Raw genomic sequence first — 17,840 nt, 5'->3', positions numbered from 1 at the left:
GCCGTGAGCTGCAGCTCCCTTTGGATCGGCTACGGGCCCCGGCGGCCGTCACGCCAACAGCCACATTACATTACATTACATTGCATTTAGCTGACGCTTTTATCCAAAGCGACTTACAATAAGTGCGTTCGACCAACAAAATACAAACTTGAAGAAAACAGAATCATATAAGTACATCAGGCTTCATAGAGCAAAAACATTTCAAGTGCTACTCAACTGGCTTTAGATAAGCCAGCCCTTTATTAGTATATAAGTGCTTTGTTAATAGTTCTATCGCTCGAAGTGGAGTCGAAAGAGATGAGTTTTCAGTCTGCGCCGGAAGGTGTGTAAGCTATCTGCTGTCCTGATGTCAATGGGGAGCTCATTCCACCATTTTGGAGCCAGGATAGCAAACCCATGTGTTTTTGCTGATGGGAACTTGGGTCCCCTTCGCAGCGAGGGTGCAGCGAGCCGTTTGGTTGATGCAGAGCGGAGTGCACGTGCTGGGGTGTACGGTTTAACCATGTCCTGGATGTAGGAAGGGCCAGATCCATTCGCAGCATGGTACGCAAGTACCATTGTCTTGAAGTGGATTCTAGCAGTTATCGGAAGCCAGTGAAGGGAGCGGAGGAGCGGCGTGGTGTGGGAGAATTTAGGAAGGTTGAAGACCAGGCGAGCAGCTGCATTCTGGATGAGCTGCAGAGGGACATGGCACATCCAGGTAGACCAGCCAGGAGGGAGTTGCAGTAGTCTAGGCGTGAGATGACGAAAGCCTGGACCAGAACCTGCGTCGCTTTCTGGGTCAGCTGGGGACGCATCCTCCTGATGTTGTAAAGCGTGTATCTGCAGCAGCGGGTTGTAGCAGCGATGTTTTCAGTGAAGGACAGGTTGTTATCTAGGGTCACACCCAGATTCCTTGCAGTCTGAGTCGGGGAAACAACAGAGGTGCCAATGTTGATTGTTAGGTCAAGAGTGGGACAATCTTTTTCCGGAAGGAAAAGCAGTTCAGTCTTGTCAAGGTTGAGCTTGAGGTGATGATCAGACATCCACTGAGAGATGTCAGCTAGACAAGCAGAGATGCGTGCGACGACCTGGGTCTCTGAGCGGGGAAAGGACAGAATTAATTGGGTGTCGTCAGCGTAGCAGTGGTATGAAAAACCATGCGGGCTAATGACTGATCCGAGCGAGTTTGTGTACAAGGAGAAGAGGAGGGGACCAAGAACAGAGCCCTGAGGGACCCCTGTAGTTAATTGACAAGGGTCGGACTCGGACCCTCTCCAAGTAACCCTGTAGGTGCGGTCTTTGAGGTATGAGGTGAGGAGGGAAAGTGCAGAGCCTGAAACTCCAAGTTCTTGGAGAGTGCGAAGGAGGATCTGATGATTCACCGTGTTGAATGCAGCAGACAGGTCCAAAAGGATGATGACAGAGGAGAGGGAGGCTGCTTTAGCAGTGTGCAGTTCCTCAGTGACAGCAAGGAGGGCAGTTTCTGTGGTGTGACCTGCCTTGAAACCAGACTGGTGCGGATCCAGAAGGTTGTTCTGATGGAGATAGCAGGAGAGTTGTTTAAAGACAGCGCGTTCAAGTGTTTTAGACAGGAACGGGAGGAGAGAGACAGGCCTGTAGTTTATAACATCAGACGGGTTGAGAGTGGGTTTCTTTAGGAGAGGGTTTACTCTTGCCTCCTTGAGACTGTTTGGAAAGTGACCAGAAGTTAGAGAAGTGTTGATGAAATGGGTGAGAAACGGTAGAATATCAGGAGCGATAGTCTGAAGGAGGTTTGAAGGGATAGGGTCCAGAGGACAGGTGGTAGGGCAGGCAGAGGTAATGAGGGTAAGAACCTCACTTGGAGAGAGAGGGGAAAAGGAGGTCAGTGTGTGGGTGAAAGGAGGGTCTGGTGACCCAGCGGTGAGTAGAGGTGAGTCAGAAAAAGAAGAGCGAATATCATCAACCTTTTTTTTCAAAGTGGTTAACAAAGTCGCTTGACAGAAGGGAGGAGGGGGAAGGGGCTTTGGGGGGGGTCCAGGAGGGAGGAGAAGATGGAAAATAGTTTTTTGGGATTGGAATAGGAAGATTGGATCCTATCTTGAAAGAAAGTGCTTTTTGCCTGAGAGATCGAAGCAGAGAAAGAGGAGAGGAGAGCCTGATAGGTTAGGAGGTCGTCACGGTGTTTGGATTTCCACCATTTCCGCTCTGCTGCCCGAAGGACGGTTCTATTAGCACGCAGTGCATCATTTAGCCAGGGAGCAGGAGGGGACTGACGAGCCTGCCGAGATGTGAGAGGACAGAGAGAGTCCAGAGAGGATGAGAGAGTAGAGAGGAGAGTTTCTGCAGCAGAGTTTGGAGGTAGTAGTTGGAACGAGTCCGAGGAAGGGAGGGCTGAGAGCACCGATGAGGCAAAGGTAGAGGGGGAGAGGGAACGAAGGTTACGGCGGACAGGTGCAGGATGAGAAGAGATTAGTTTGTTATGTTTGGAAAGGGGTAGAGAGAATGAAATGAAGAAGTGATCGGATGTGTGGAGCGGGCTTACAGAGAGGTTAGAAGTAGTACAGTTCCTTGAGAATATGAGATCAAGGACATTACCAGCTTTATGAGTTGGTGGGGACGGAGACAGTGAGAAAGCAAAGGCGGTTAACAGAGATGTTAGTTCGTCTATCTTCCCTGTCTGGAGGTTGAAGTCTCCGAGAAGTACAGCGGGAGGACCAGTTTCAGGGATGTGTGAGAGGAGATGATCTAATTCCTCCAAGAAGTCCCCCAAGGCGCCTGGTGGACGGTAGAGAACAACAATGGTTAATTGTATAGGATGGGTTACTGTGACGGCATGGAATTCAAAGGTGGAAGGAGTGAAGTTAGGTAGCTTGAAGAGGGAAAAGCTCAATTTGGGAGAGAGCAGGAGACCAGTGCCACCTCCTCTGCCAGTGGGTCTGGGTGTATGGGAGAAGGAATATGCTGTGGAGAGAGCTGCTGGGGTGGATGTGTTGGATGGAGTAATCCACGTCTCAGTGAGAGCAAGGAAATTCAGAGACTGCAGGGAAGCGTAACCAGAGATGAAGTCAGCCTTAGGAACAGCTGACTGGCAGTTCCACAGGCCGCCTGAAACTAGATGTTGGATCTCAGTGGAGCATGTGGGATAGACGAGAGCAGGCCGGTTATATCGATTACGAGATACACGGGGCCAGTGATAATTGCGAGAAGACACATAAACAGGAATGGAGAAAATACACATGATTATAGCATGAGGGGCTAAACAACCAAATAAAATAAAACACCAGCGATACTTTAGCTCAATCAAAGTAGGATTTGCCTCCTCTTTGCCTCCCTCATGACTCCCGCAGGACTCCAATGTCTTTGTCAGTCTTACTCCCACAGGACTCCAATGTCTTTGTCAGTCTTAGCCTGTCTGACGCTGAAGCTGACGCTCCAGGAAAGTGCTACCTAAAATGGACCCCTGATTGCTGAGTTCTCACAGCTGTGGGGCCACGTCCCTTTAATTAGTTAACTCTCTGCAGCTGGTGGCCCTCAAACGGAAATCTAGACTGGCTCCCTCCTGACTTGTTATTGTATTTTAAGTGGCCCAATGGTTTTACAATTACATTAAACCCTAAGTTATAAAGTTATGAGTTTAACCCTTAATACAGTTACACCTACTCAATAAAGCTCTTAGTATTCTACAAATGTTTAAATCAAAGTTAACCCTAGCAGTCAATTAGTTCAGTTTTAAGGTTTCAGTCAAATTACTTGTCCCAAGTTTCTGCCTGACAGATACTGTAGCGGTTTTGAGATTTAAAATCACAATTTCAGTCAGATCAACTACAGAGCATTGATACAGAGTACACACACTGAAACAGAGAAGTCTAAAAACAGAATGTTACTCACACAATTCTAGAAGTCTCCAGTTGCTTTCCTGTCAAAATCGAGTTGCACACCCTGCCAGAGCGCCAGGGTTGCAGAGGCTCAGCGTCGCATGAAGCAGCGGTTCGACAAGAGACGGAGGGTGAGAGCGCCTCCCTTCACAGTGGGGGACTGGGTCAGGATTCACCGTCCTAACCGGAACCACAAGCTGCTATCCTTCTGGACGGCGCCGATGAAGGTCACCGCTCAACTGGGGTCAGCCACCTTTCGTCTGGCCGACGGATCACGGCATGCCCCCCATCGTGGACCCAGGGAGGATGGGGACTTTGTTTTTCCTGATGAGCAGTTGCAGGGTCCAGCCGGGTTCCCACCTGAGCCGGTTGAGCCAGTGGTTCGTTTTGAAGCTCATCCGGCCAGTGTCCGGGTCAGACCAAGATACTTGGAAGACTATTGTGAGCTTGTGACTCTCAGGGGTAATGTTCAGAGCATAGTCTGTTGCGTGGCAGAATAATCCACATGGCTATGCTGGTGACTGGCAGTCTACCCAGTTCATCTAGAGTAGATAGCTAAAAGTTAATTGGGTTCCTTGTGGGGGGGGGGGTAAATGTTATGTACGTGTCACATCAGGTGTGACTGTGCCTTTAAGATGGCACCGGGAGTTTTGGGATGTGTGAACCGGATACAGTTGTGTTGTTGTGGTGTTGTCATGGGAGCGTATGCAACAACGTGTTCAATAAACGGTCAACCTAAATGTCGTAGTCCATAGTCTTTTATATACAACAATACCCATCACAGTATGTTTTGGTGTACAGGAAACACAAAAAGCAAAAGGAAACTGAACGTGTTTTACTGTTTTAATGGCTTATCAAGAGCACAACTGAAACATAACATCTGAAACGATGTAACAACATAATCAGGGGTGCACATAACTTTTTTTCCCTGGTTCTCAAAGGAGCACCTGGAGATGTTGCTTGGTGCTCATCCTTAAAATGAAATAAACCGTAACTTTTGAGGGGGTCTTGACTTTATTTGCCAGACACACGGCACTGAACACAAATGCAGAGGTGAACACAGAACACACATGCAGAGGTGAACACAAGACAATATTAGCACGACCAGTAATCCTACAAGCTGTCATCACTACCCTCCTGACTGTTCTCCTCACTGTCTTCCTGACATGCATTGGTAGCTGATGATGTAGGCCTACTACTTTCTCTCTGGTTGAGTCTGCGATTAGCTGCTTGCATCCACAAGTCAACAGCTGGTTTTGGGTCGAAAGTCTCTGTTTTCATCTTAGACAAGTAGATGTAATCAAATAAGTATGTGAACATAACCAATAACCTACCATAGCCAATAACAAATTAATGTAACTTATTTTATTTTTGTTGTTCATATCTTATTTTACCTTAACATTTATTTATACTTTTTTTTTTTATCTTTCCAGTTTTAAAGGATATTTTTGGTTTACTGTCCTATAGTATACATTGGAATGATTTCAAACCTGTTTATCCCAATAATTATAAAGGAGTGCCTTGAAAATATGTGTTTACATAAATTGTGATCAAAACGTTTGAGACCCACTGAGATAACTTAGACTAAAGTGAACTATCTAAACACTCAGAGTCCTTTACCTCACTGAGCTGTAGTCATCAGCCTCTCAGTCTGACTGGAGAGAACTCTCCCTCCACATTATTGTAGAAACATCTTCTTCTTATATCCGTTAGAGCAGCTAGCACCAGATTCTAATAACAACAGCGCCGGAACCGGTGCACCCTCCCACGCTCACTCGCACATTGGCTGTGAGCTGCGGGTGCCAGATAAGCCAACATCCCCCATTTTCATCACTTACAGCGCCCATTGTACAGGGCAAATGAAACGTGTAACCAGGGTGAAAACACATCCTCACTCCCAGGTCGGCCTATGTTGACGTTATGTCAAGTCCCCTGTGTCGGCTTTTTCCAACGCAAGGGGGCGGCCCTTAGCGTACATTTTCAACTTTCCGGGATGTCCATAGGCTTCTATATAGCTCCGTAAACATATGCTGTATTAGCAACACTTATTGTTTGTACTTCTTTATTTTAATTGAATAATGTAGGACTTTTGTTGCCGTCCGTTAGGGGGAGAGTAGGGGCTCAGAAAACTGAAATCTGTATTATTTCATCGTTTTTTTCCTTCTAATTTTGTATTCTTTTCTAAACCACACACTGTTATTTACTCAACAATAACACACAATTATCCTTGTGTTTATTTATTTGTTTGATTAATAAACACAAGTTGGAGTCCATCAGGACCGAGGGTCGGAGCAGCTCTAGAGAATTTTACACCCGGAAGTAAGTATTCTCTCCGCTTCGCTTGACAAACCCCGTGATAGTCCTCAAGCTCTGTGATTGGAGAGTGTGCTCCAAGGGTTACGCAGAGCGTCGAACAGCACTTGAAATGGAATGGAACCACGGCAGACTGTCCAAAAGTGGATTTGAACGGGTCCACCCCGTTCCCCCCCTCCCCAGAACTACACATGCTGGCTATTGTGTGTTTCGCAACATGTTCTCTATCTATGGCACGTCTCTACTGGGAATTGTAGTTTTAAAAGACGTTTTCGTATTTCCCATAATAAGAAGTTGCCAGTATTCAACTGTGTACATCCCTGGAGGTTTAGGGGATAGGAAACACTCACATTTAAAACATATAATTAATAAATGGGTGAAAATTGCTTGTGCCCATAATGGGCAGCATTAATATATACCCACATGCCAGCTAAGGTCAGAAGAGCTTTATTTAACAGCTGGTCTTATGTCTGTGACCCCTCCTGTTGTTAATTGATAAGCCTGAAACATGCACTTGTCAAGGTTCAGAGGCACATTTTGCAAATATGGCAGTAGCCATCGATCATCTTAAGATAAGATATACTTTATTGATCCCAAGTTGAAAACATTTGCGTTACATCAGCATGTGTAACAGTTGTAAATATGCAGTGGTGTTTATTTGTAAATCATTTAGTATAATCACACAAATTCTGTGTTTTATATTGAATAATTCTGTGTTCTTTATTTATTGAATATTCAATACCTGACAAGGTCTGAGATGAACAACTTGGGTCACAGGTTCCTCAACAGTGCATTACAAGACATCTATCAATATGTGTGTATACATCCACCATTATACTGTCGTATTCTGCACATTTCTTATACTATCTACATACATCTTATAAGAGTATAATACATATGTATAATATCAGTTAAAATAAGTGCTTACACATACAGTAGTTAACATTGCAGGAAAGCAATATATTAGTACTTTGTCAGGCTTATTATTTATACCCCCAAAGCTTTTTTCTTATTCAAAATAAGACCTTAACCTAAAGTATTCTTTAATGTTTAAATAAAGCCTTATTAGTTTGTCTGTCTGTGTCTCCTATTAATATATAATAATAAAAATAATACATTTCAATAACGTGCTTTAACCACCAGGTGTCCATTTCTATCAGCTGTGCACCGTTATGGTGTAAATACAGCCTATCTACCAATTGGATAAAATATAAAAGTCAGCCGAATTAGTGTTGATACTGCAAGGAGACGTATTGTGTGAAGAGAAATGGAAGATTTTGTTTGATTGTTGATATATTTATGATCCACGTCACATATTCAGTTTCGGCGGCAGTTGTTCCTGTTTGTCTAGAAGTCTTCTCATCAGGGCTCTATAAATAGCGAACTACGGCAGATATGTAATATTTAATGCAGCCGAACCGTGTATTACAATGCCGTTATGTGATGACTTTCAAAGAAAAAAGCAAGCACACTCGGAATAAAGTATCATTTTATTTAAAAAAAATGTTTTCGTATTTCACATCAACAGGAAGTCCGGTTAACTAAAATGTCCGTGCAGAACAACACCCCAACCCATAGATCCGTGGGTGAATAATGTAATCACCACATTGCACACATCCCTTCACATTTAAATTTAAATTTACATTAAAGTATTTCGTGAGGCCTTCTAAAATGTTTTTAAATATAATTAGGGTTGTAGTTGAAGAGTTTGTAAATTATTGCAACGCAATCGCACAACGGCACGTCCATTAATACAGATAGGCCTACTGATACAGATTTCAGTATTCTGAGCCCTTACTCTCCCCATAACTGACGGCAACAAAAGCCCTACATTATTCAATTAAAATAAAGAAGTAAAAACAATAAGTGTGGCTTGATATTGAGTAAGACAAAGGTTGATAAACGCTGTGAGAATGGATCTGCGGGTTGCATTCGCTCGCGATCTCAAGTCGTCTACAACATACGTTTAGGGAGCTATATAGAATCCTATGGACATCCCGGAAAGTTGAAAATGTACGCTAAGGGCCCCCCCCTTGCGTTGGAAAAAGCCGACACAGGGGACTTGACATAACGTCAACATAGGCCGACCAGGGAGTGAGGATGTGTTGTCAGATCACATGACCTGTTCAAGCCGGTGCCGCATAAAAACAACAGTCCGGACAAGTACTGGCTTGAAACTATATGCCAGTCTTTGTTTCATGCAAAAAGACCCAGTAAACACGGAGATACGATGATATAAAGTTAATACAAATATATTTCAAAAGTATGAAAAATGGAAGCACATATATTTTAATGTCTTCGCCGTATTTTATCATTTTACGTTTATTTAAGGTAACTAGGTAGAAGCCCTTTTTGATCAGTAACGAATTTAGCAGTTGAACATAAAAGTCAACTGAGTGTGACTTGCAATGACAGTGTTGTGTTTTTATTTTATGAACCTTTTACATTAAAAATTGTTGTTGAATATATAAATATTATTATGAATATGGATAAATGCTAGGCTATTTATTATAAACGTTAGTCCTTAACATCTATCACTGTGTATATCACCATTCTTTAATTACATGTTTGATACGTTTCTATGAAATAAGAAATTAATAAAACTAAAGTGTAATTATCATATCATATATTATAATGTATTGTGTTATTAAGTAATATCATACATTAACCCAATTATAGCAGATGCCACATTAAATGGATGAACACATTTATGCATCAATAATTACAACGGAGTATTTCTAAATACAAGTTGTAAAAATACTTATTTAATAATGATTCATTTTACTTTCAGATGATAATACTTTTCAGGGTTAGGTCCGGTCTGACAGCGCTTAGCTCTCTGCTGCAGAGAGGAAGAGAAGATCACTGCTCTAAACAAAGTAAAAAATCGTACATCCAAACTGAATAAATATAATTAATTATTATTAATACGTTAAGTCTTGTTCATTGTTTTTCACTTTTATTAAATGTTTGATATATCCGGCACAGACCCTTTCATACCGGCAATGCGTGATATAAACAACAGGAACTGCAACAGCATATGCGAACACAAACCAGACTGCTGGAGAAGAGAGATCACAGGGGGGGGTTGGGACACACACATTCCGATGGCCAATTCGTTTTAAACAAAGAGTTCGCAACATACATAGGTATAGGGGGGTGGGGGCTGGTGAACGGTATAGTCAATGTTTGTAAACACTGTGAAATGTTGACTTTATTTGATCATTTCAGTTAAAAACTAACATTCATATTTCTCTTTTTGAGAAGAGAAATATGAATATGTTAGTGGCTGACCCAGCCCCATGGTCTGTCACAGTAGTGCGGGAAAGAGAAGTGCACTGTTTTGCCTGGACCTGTATTTTACAGGAAAGGAGTGAACAGAGGGCGGAGTTGTCGATTCTTGTTCTGTTTTCTGTGAACAATCCTCACCCTCTCAGACTTTCAGTTGCGTGTGCTACTAAAGAGACGTGCTACTAAAGAGACGTGCTACCAAAGAGACGCGCTACCATGGAAACCAAACAATGGTGTGGGGGGGGGGAGGGAGCTGTGCCTGATGGGCCATTAGGTGTGTAAACACACAGCTGAGAGCTGCCGTTTCATTCAGACTGTTTAAAAAACGGTAACAACGGACTATTTTTCTTAGTGGATGCATGTCAATTTAAATCAATACATACAACTATTTTTTAAATCAATAAAAAAAAATTCTAAATAAATAAAAGCATTTCAATTAATATTGGGAGTCAAGTAGTTACTTTGTTGAGAATGTGGCCATGTAATAAGCGGGATAATGTGCAGCGACTTGGTCATTATGGGGAAAATAACACCCTTCATCCAGATCAAGATCCCTCCGCGTCGGGATCCTGATCTGCCTGACGAGGCTCCATTAAAATATAAATATGTGTAGTGAATTACTGAGTTTAGGCACGTTAACAGTATATTCATATTTGTCAGTGCTTTCATGTAATTTCGGCGAACATAAACATAAATGATCGTGGTGAAGATGATTAAATTAGAATTAAAAATTGAGAGCATTTCCTCCCGTTCGTTTTTGGAGCCGGCGGGCTTCCTGATGTTTTTTGTACAGTAGTTGTGGACTAACCAACATTATTTTGTTAAATAAAAACATGGTGATGCTTTGTAGCCTAAATGATTACATGTCTCTTATTTAGCACAGAGTATGATCCTATCCGTGACATATGGATCTTAACAAAGATCCGCTATACAGTAGTAGCCTACCAGACATAAATATACCGTACTGTATCAGAGTTTATTTCACATGAGCTCCAGTGTGGAACCCCACTGCACCCCCTGGTGGATCAATGATCCATTGCAGCTGGCGTCATTATAATTACATTTATTTATCAAGGGGGCGGTCTCAAGTCACGCTGGAGGTTTTCCCTTGAGCGAGGGCAGACCCTGTGCCGGCCACGGCCCTAGCGTTTCAAACTGTCTGAAATGAGGTGCTACATCTGTATAAGCAATAAAACTGCAATTCCGTTTTAAAATAGTAGAGCAGGCCATTCCTACGCTCTGTAGCTTCATTGAATGCGCGAAGACGTTACCTTTTTTTTTAACGAGTGTGTGCGGGACGATTTCCCTTCGATTCTATTGGCTCTAACGGTCAGAAAGAGATGTCACATGTCAAAATCGAAGAAGGGGGCCAGAGATATGGAAAATCCACCCAAATGGCCCCAGAAGAGGTTTCTTTTGCTAAATCTGTCTAAAAAGGTCAAATATCACTTGTTTTGCATCAATCTTGATACAGGGTACTTATTATATGTTGTACTTTGGATTCCTAAAGCTTTTACTAACCCATCATCCAAGGTTAGTTTTCACTATAAGTACAAAATATATTTTGGACGGACACTATAATTTACAGTTTTTTACCATGTTCAATCTGAATTTTCTTTAAAATAAAAAACATCTATATTGATTCTGACTTTTCTACATCCAACTCACAGGTTTATCATTACTTTGAGAAAACATATTATTAATTTAACCCTTTTAGAAGGGAAGATATGGTCATTTGTTCTGGGAATGTCATTTTCGAGCCTGAAACCTGAAAAACAGGCTTGGGGATTAAGAGGTTTTAACTACTTCATTCAAAAGTTTACAGTAATTCTGGATAATAAAATGGGAAAAATAAACGGGGTGCTCTCTTTTCCTCCCCCTCTCCTGACAGAATACATATATTTATAACTAGTTTAGCTAGTTCCAGAGTAGATAAACTAGCTAAGTGTGTTAGGTCTAATGTATTTTTGCTCTGCTCACCGGTCCATCACAGCGGGGGAGCTGTGATCCGTGTGACGAAGGTAACTTCGTCACTATGGACTGACGGCTTCGGGCCGGGTAATCTTGCACATGTGGGTTTGCACAGGACAAATGTCACTCAGCACTTTAGTGAACAGTTTGCACTTTATTAGCGGGAGTTGCACAGTACAGTTAAACATTGCCTATTTGCACATTTTATACAATTTATTGATGTAGTGTGTATTAAATGATTCAACCGTATTCAATTGTGATGTTGTCTGGCAGACGCTGGTCAGGCTCTCGGCTCCACCTGGAAAGAAAGGGGAGTTATAGCGAGAGCGCCAAAGTGTTGGTTTGTGTAGATTGACAGCGGTTGAGATTATGTGCAAAGGATATGTTTAGCGAGTAAAAGTCATGATATAAGGTGCATTAATGGTACAAGTTACTCCTATAACAGTCAACATCATAACACTCACCTCCGCCTGCTCTCCCGTCTCCGGTCCCAAGGTCCGTCATCGTAAAGGGTCCCCGGGGAAACAGCGGATCCTTTTTATTGTTCCGGATGGGGTTAAAGGAGCAGGTTGGAGGTGGGGGTGATTTGTTATCCTTTACATTTGGCTTGTTAGTTTATAACGGTTTTTCTTTGCATACAGTAATTAAATATAATGTAAGTAAAGGATGTTGTCATTCTCCACTAAATGTTTATTGTGACTAACTACGGTCCTTATCTGAGCTGACCATCTCTGCACATGCCACCCCTTTTGGATGGTACGGTCCAATGGGTGGGCTATAAAGGGTGGAATGTTGGGCTCATTTGGGAGGGAATAATGTGGGAGACAGTCATTGGGGGATTTGATGTGGTCAACCATGTACCAAAGATGAATAAATACCCACACCGGGTTGTATCAAGACGTTCTGCCTCTGTCTCCTTACTTGGTCGGGCCGCTCACTAGTCAGCCTTCACAATCAGGAAGAGCTGCGTGTTCTCCGTCAGCAGCAGCAGCTGATCTGATCTCTGATCTCTCTCTCGCATCCGGTTATACTTCACTCGCGTTTATGTCCAAATCTATCAGATCTTGCTAGTTCTAGTTAATGATATGACTGCCTGCTTATCAAAGGACCTAAACAATAAGCGTTGCTTGGCAACGGCGTGTGGCCGCAAAGTATAGCGCAACATAGTGCCACAATCATAAATCTATCGATTACATTTATGATTCGAAAATTATAAAAGTAGGGTAGACATGTGGATATTATCCGACTGAACAAAACCTGATCCGTCTCTTAAATGTGTGTCAACCACAGACCTTATTTCGAGCTATTTTCCAAAATTCTATGGAGAAATCCCATTGCTTTTTTGTTGAGGGAACCCATGAGCAGCTTACTTCCGGATTTTAGGACGCGTCACTGTGGCATTCTATTATGCATATGTTTATATGAGGGGTCAAAATCCCATGCTCATAAAATGCTCATATATTTGTTTCTCTTCATTCCCCACGCCTCAAAATAAATAAATAAATATACCAATTTTAGGAAAAGTAACGAAGTTTGAGCAGTGTGGGTTTTATATTAACAGAGGTACACATATTTCAAAACGCAAAGTGTATAACTGCAGTTTGCCTCGCTGTCAGCATGACAAAGATTCTCAGCGAAGCACAAGCCCATGTTTCTCACTAAACTGTAAATACAACTTATTAAAAAGATTAGTTCAATGCAACTAATGTCGTCTTAGTGTTATTGCATGATGTTGAAATTGGTTTGCCATGAATTTAGTGATGGATTGTAAACATTTTAAATGTAGCATTTAAGTGTTTCTCAGCTACAATGTTGTTGTTTTAATGACTCAGACACTGATGGTGCAGCGCTGTACTGTACCTCTTTATAGGCTTTTCATCCCTAACACATTGTTTCTGCGCTGAGGTACTTGGCTGAATTTCTTTTTCAAAGGGGGTACATTATTGAAAAAAGTTTGAGAACCACTGAGCTAAAGGAAAGGAGTGTTTAGATAGTTAACTTTAGTCTAAGTTATCTCAGTGGGTCTCAAACGGTTTGGTCACAAATTATTCAAAAGATTATTTCTGCGGCACACCTTCATATGATCATTATAGTTATAAAAAAATAAGAGAATAAAGGAAAAACAGTTATGAAATACTATATGGCAGTAAAACAAGAATACAGTTTGAAAGGGGAGTGATTTGTAAAATACCCATAAAGAAAAAGAATATCTGCTTACAGTTGTGTTTCATCTGGGTGTTGAGAGATGTATCCATAGATCTCTTAATGTTGCTCTCAAAGTGCACCAGATTGATGCTTTTAACTTCAATATTTAAAAAAAAGCTGTTTGTAGCTCAACTGCAGGATTTAATCTGCAGGTTTCTGCCCTTGCAGGGTTCTAGATCCTCCCGAGTGGTATCGCCCTCTAGTGATCAGTCCGCCACACAGTTGCAATGTAATACAGTTTAATGACTTCTAAAGAGACATCAACAATACAAAATATGGGGGTGACACTTTTTTAACTTAACTTATTTTTTTAACAATGAACTGATTTAACCCTTTACACTAAACCTTTACATTCACACTGAGACAGTACAACAAATAGAGAGAACAGTACACCTATTGTGTAAGTATTGTTGAGATCTTCATAGTATCAAGTGAATACTTAAAACGAAAGTTAATTATAAATCAAATATGATCAATCATATTCTTGTATAAACCCATAATGAGAATGCTTCTTGATGGTTTTTTGAATATGTATGTATGTTTACAATTGTATCTGTTGCTGTTTTGATAACTTTGCGTTTTGAAAAGTGGGTGTTGAGATCATAGTATCAAGTGAATACTTAAAACAAAAGTTAATTATAAATCAAATATGATCAATCATATTCTTGTATAAACCTATAATGAGAATGCTTCTTGATGGTTTTTGAATATGTATGTATGCTTACAATTTTTGTTGTTGCTGTTTTGATAACTTTGCGTTTTAAAAAGAGGGTGTTGAGATCTTCATAGTATGTTGAATACTTAAAACGAAAGTTAGTTATAATCAAATATAATCAATTATATTCTTGTATAACCCACAATGAAAATGCTTCATATTTTAGGTTTTTCTATATTTACAGTATAAACAAAACACAAGTGGTTTGTTAAATTGAGTGTAAGGCCTATAATGATTTATGGTTGTCACTGATAAGGGAGAAGGCAGTTTCTTCCCTCTTCCCTCACAGCAGTACACAGGGAGGGGGGCTCCGGACTTAAGGAGAAACACACTGAGGCCCCAAAAAGGTGGTTATGTCATAGCCGAGAATAATATTTTGCAGGAGTCATGTCCTTTTTACACAAACATGGGAAGGTGTGTCTTATGCCATAGCCAATAGAATATGTCTGGTCATGTCTAGTCCTGTACATCAGAGGCCATGCCCAGTTTCCACAAATATGGATATGGAGGAGGTGTCTTAGGTTTTTCTATCCTGTTTTCGAGCATAAAGACACTGGCGGATGGGGAGGAACTTTCTTTTTGGGGGAGAGCGAGAGAGAGGGGGGGTTCCCCTGGTATACTCTCTCCCAGTAAGCTCTGTCCCTCAGAGCTGGGATAATAACTCTCGGTAAGGTTCTCTCAGACTTGGTAATCTCTCAAACTTCTTGGTTGAATGCTGAGTGAATTACTTTGTGAAATGAGTGGAATGAATTGAGATGTGTTTGTGAATATTAGGCCCGCCAGCTGTGAGGAATCTTCCTCCGAATTCATGCGGATAGGTATGGGTTTTTGAATGTTAATACCCGCCATCTGTGTTGGAATATAGGAGTGTGGTTGTGAATATTAGGCCCGCCAACTGTGAGGAATCTTCCTCCGAATTCATGCGGATAGGTATGGGTTTTTGAATGTTAATACCCGCCATCTGTGTTGGAATATAGGAGTGTGGTTGTGAATATTAGGCCCGCCAGCTGTGAGGAATCTTCTTCCGAATTCATGCGGATAGGTATGTTTTTTTTAAATGTTATTCCCGCCATCTGTGTCGAAAAAAAAGGTATGAAATTGATTGGGTGAAAATGAAAGTTTGAATGTGCTTTTTATTATCACCGGTCTTTTATGAGGAAATGCCTCTAAATTCTATCGGGAGATTTTAAATGTCACAACTGAATTGGGCAGATGAAGTTACAAATGATGGTAATAAATGTAAAACTGTAAATTAAAATGTTCATATTAGAACATGATCACAGCATGATAGATTTAGAATGATTATAATGTTGTAAAGAGAGAAGGTAAAAACCCTGTATTAGTTTGGACCTATTGTTCTTCAAATAAACTGATCCCACCTTTTGGATTGGGACAACTTAAAAGACATCTGAGCTCTCCTCTCCTGCTTCAAAGGTAAGATTGCACCCTGCCACACTCACACTTAGGTAGGGCCACACCTCATTTACTGATATCAAAATCCTTCGGGATCGCTTAAACAGATTTAAGAGAGTTGTCTGAATTGAAACAGCAGTTAATTGAACCTGGTTCTTCTGGGAGTTAATAGAGGTGAGATATTGCTGATGTTGGTGGATCTGAGCCAAGCAGTAAACTTACATAGACTCAATAACTTCGGTGAGATCAATTAGTAGGTCTGAATAATTTCCCGGAATAAATTATCAGCCCTCACCGACTCTTACAGTATACATACAAGCAGGTCACACAGTATGATCACAAATACATAAACTCTGTTAAAAATCAGTTTTTATTAATAATAATAAAATAATAATAAATGATATTTATATAGCGCCTTTCAAGGGACCCAAGGTCACTGTACATGGTGGACAAACAAAACAAACAGACAATCAACGGGCAAACCAAATAAATAAATAAAGGAAGCCAAAAAGTACAGGCTGCATATGTGTTCTCAGCCTTGGAGAAACTTGACATGTTTTGGTATGTGTCTGAACCTCTCTTTAGTGGTTCATTAATAAAACAGATATGTCAACGTGAGCTTACTTTGTTCATGTACTATTGAGGTTAATTTCAGTAGTTGTGTGCTATAATGTATTTACAAAGTGTGAAGAGGAGGCAACTTTAGAATAGGGAACCTGTTCAGGTCAATTAGAGTCAAATTAGCTTATTGGTTATGAACAAGACTTCACTTTAAAATAGGGAACATATTCTTAGATAGAAATACCTAATTTTGAGTTATTTAGACATATTGAGGAGAGCATATTAAGACCAAAGCTCATGTACAACAACTTCCTTACTTGCAATAAATAAGGAATATTAGAGGGTTATTGAGGAAAAACTCTCAACTAATGGCCTATTACTTGTAGAATATAGTCATGTAGAATAAGGCATTAATAGGTGTTTTATAATGACTAATAAAGAGCCAATATACTGCTAATATGCATGTTAATTAACAACTAGTTGATGGTTAATTTGTGTACCTTAATATAAAGTTGTACCGGTTATATGATTAACATTGATGTATATGTGCCTTATTCTGTATTTGACATAATTGTTTCAATAAAAAAAAATATATATAACTCAATATAATGAGATAAATAAGTCAATATATTGAGATAGCTATGTCAATATATTGAGATAGCTAAGTCGATATTTTGAGATAGCTAAGTCATGTACATTCTCAAAGTTTTTGAAATGACTGTTATTTTGTATTGATTGTTGTGCTTTTATTTATGTCTTAATGTGTGCATATGTACAAATGCGTCTCTGTTGATTGTGTGTGTGTATATATATATATATATAGGTATATATATATATATATATATATATATATATAGGTATATACATATTTTTAAACATATTTTTATATACCTTTGTTATTGTATTCAGGATTGTGGGAAACGGTATTTTGATCTCTCTGTCTGTAGCCTACATACAAACTGAAAGATTGACAATAAAGTTGACTTTGACTTGGACTTGACTTTGACAAGCTAAAATATATGTTTGTCTAATATTGACGTCTAATATTTGAGTAAATGCGTTTTGTAAATTGTAAGGTTCTTGTTTGTTGCAACTGGGGATGTAGCTCAGTGGTAGAGCGCATGCTTTGCATGTATGAGGCCCCGGGTTCAATCCCCGGCATCTCCACTCATTTTGAAGTGGTTAAATCCGAAGGGATTTGGTTTGGGAACCGGTACAAGTCCCAAATGCAGAACAAATCATTATCACCTGTGACAGTGATAACTATGGAAACCTGTTTGCGCCACTGGAATTCATTTTTTTAATCCTGTAAGTCAATATATTGACTTAGCTATCTCAACATATCGACTTACTATCTCAATATATTGACTTAGCTATCTCAATATATTGAGTTATATATTTTTTTTTATTGAAACAATTATGTCAAATACAGAATAAGGCACATAGACATCAATGTTCATCATATAAGCGGTACAACGTCATATTAAGGTACACACATTCACCATCAACTAGTTAACATGCATATTAGCAGT

The 17,840-nt window shown here is 40.4% G+C and overlaps 1 non-coding gene across 1 annotated transcript; it reads left to right on the top strand.

Annotated features, from left to right (window-relative positions):
- Positions 1-17,403: 17,403 nt before the first annotated feature.
- On the top strand, positions 17,404-17,475 carry trnaa-ugc. The gene has a single exon. It is a non-coding gene; the product is annotated as a tRNA-Ala (tRNA).
- Positions 17,476-17,840: the final 365 nt, after the last annotated feature.

This window comes from Gymnodraco acuticeps, unplaced genomic scaffold (genome assembly GCF_902827175.1).
Source record: "Gymnodraco acuticeps unplaced genomic scaffold, fGymAcu1.1, whole genome shotgun sequence".
Taxonomy (NCBI): domain Eukaryota; kingdom Metazoa; phylum Chordata; class Actinopteri; order Perciformes; family Bathydraconidae; genus Gymnodraco; species Gymnodraco acuticeps.
Note: the sequence above shows the minus strand (reverse complement) of the source record. Positions and strands in the feature narration are given on the sequence as shown.